Raw genomic sequence first — 2,498 nt, 5'->3', positions numbered from 1 at the left:
CTTGCTGGCCAGGGTAGTTGACTTACACCTTCTAGAGCACGTTGGGTGGCACGGGATACATGCGGACGTGCATTGTCCTGTTGGAACAGCAAGTTCCCTTGCCGGTCTAGGAATGGTAGAACGATGGGTTCGATGACGGTTTGGATGTACCGTGCACTATTCAGTGTCCCCTCGACGATCACCAGTGGTGTACGGCCAGTGTAGGAGATCGCTCCCCACACCATGATGCCGGGTGTTGGCCCTGTGTGCCTCGGTCGTATGCAGTCCTGATTGTGGCGCTCACCTGCACGGCGCCAAACACGCATACGACCATCATTGGCACCAAGGCAGAAGCGACTCTCATCGCTGAAGACGACACGTCTCCATTCGTCCCTCCATTCACGCCTGTCGCGACACCACTGGAGGCGGGCTGCACGATGTTGGGGCGTGAGCGGAAGACGGCCTAACGGTGTGCGGGACCATAGCCCAGCTTCGTAGAGACGGTTGCGAATGGTTCTCGCCGATACCCCAGGAGCAACAGTGTCCCTAATTTGCTGGGAAGTGGCGGTGCAGTCCCCTACGGCACTGCGTAGGATCCTACGGTCTTGGCGTGCATCCGTGCGTTGCTGCGGTCCGGTCCCAGGTCGACGGGCATGTGCACCTTCCGCCGACCACTGGCGACAACATCGATTTACTGTGGAGACCTCACGCCCCACGTGTTGAGCAATTCGGCGGTACATCCACCCGGCCTCCTGCATGCCCACTATACGCCCTCGCTCAAAGTCCGTCAACTGCACATACGGTTCACGTCCACGCTGTCGCGGCATGCTACCAGTGTTAAAGACTGCGATGGAGCTCCGTATGCCACGGCAAACTGGCTGACACTGACGGCGGCGGTGCACAAATGCTGCGCAGCTAGCGCCATTCGACGGCCAACACCGTGGTTCCTGGTGTGTCCGCTGTGCCGTGCATGTGATCATTGCTTGTACAGTCCTCTCGCAGTGCCCGGAGCAAGTATGGTGGGTCTGACACACCGGTGTCAATGTGTTCTTTTTTCCATTTCCAGGAGTGTATATGTCCAGTGCTTGTCACTGATGTTGTAAGGATGTGTGTCAGACAATTTTTGTTCCCACACTTCGCCTGATATAAAGGACGTGACAGCTGATTCTTGAACCATCTTCCAGGCACTGTCTTCTGTTTCCTGATGGATTGGAAAAGAGATGTGGTTCAGTTCCCAGGACCATTATCTGATGAGGTCCTTTCGCCACCAGATGCGAAGAGGCCCGACGTTGCTCAGTGTGAATAAACGTAAGACAAGAGTGGAAAGTGTTGCACCAGATATAATTCTCAATATATGGCGCAGATGCATGTCAACTAGTGGAGTGTGCACGTTATTCAGATATGCAGCAGATCTTTTTCACAGTGCTAAATCAGTTCTTCATACTCTCATTGCATCTACTTCCCATGATGTTCTTATGGCTTTTAAGTTAATTAGCTAATTTCTGAAGATAGCACTGGTAGGTTAAAAATCTGTATACTATAATTTGTGACTTCTCAAACTGAATATTGTCTGTAGTTTGCCTTCCTACTATTGGGATAGGACGTAGCAAGGTGGTGCAGTGGTGGACTCATATTCGGGAAAATGAGTTCATATCCCCGTCGAGTCATTCAGATCTAGGTTTTCTGTGAGTTTCGTGGATCACCTAATGCAAATGCTGGGATGGCCTCAGAAAAGGGCATCGCCGATTTCCTTCTCCATCTTCTCCAATACGAGTTAGTACTCCATCTCTAATGACCTAATCATCGAGAGAACTCTACAGTCTAATCTTCCTTTTTTTTATGGAGATGGATTGTAATTATTTCTATCTTTAGTTCACTAGGTTGCATGGTCCATTTTATTTAGTAATTGCCCATTCTCTGGAGATCTTTGCACAGTACATTTCCTGTGTTACTGAAATTTCTTCATAGCATCCTGAAACTGATGTTGACAGCATCAGTAAATTTGCAGAAGGGGATGTCTGGGAGGCCAAGAATGTGCAAGTTGAATGTCATATGAAATACAAATAATGACGAAGATAAAGTAATTCTCAGTTAGTTAGTGCGATATTTGGAATGAAACACATGAGGCGAGACTCTACATGAGTATTTTATTTAATTTTTACGTTAGAACGGTACCGAATACCTACACGTGACTGATATCCCAGACTGTCTATGTATTAGGTTAGCCCACAAGTCCTGGCGTTCGCTTAATGAAAATTTTGCGTGAGAATTAAAATGTTTTGGCAAATCGTTTTATATTATTCTATGGATAGTTATATGCTCTCTATAATAATGTGTTTAGTTTTCTATGCAGATATACTTTCTGTTGTATTCAGGTCATTAATAGGAGAGTCAAGTCGACACAAAAGAGCATTTTGGTCACCTTCTGCAGTTACCTTTTAATCGGGGTGCCAAAGGCATAGGGAGTTGCTTGAGACATTTGTAAACAGTATGGCGAACAAGCGATGCCTCTTATGACA

Source organism: Schistocerca piceifrons, chromosome X (genome assembly GCF_021461385.2).
Source record: "Schistocerca piceifrons isolate TAMUIC-IGC-003096 chromosome X, iqSchPice1.1, whole genome shotgun sequence".
In the NCBI taxonomy this organism is placed as follows: domain Eukaryota; kingdom Metazoa; phylum Arthropoda; class Insecta; order Orthoptera; family Acrididae; genus Schistocerca; species Schistocerca piceifrons.
Note: the sequence above shows the minus strand (reverse complement) of the source record.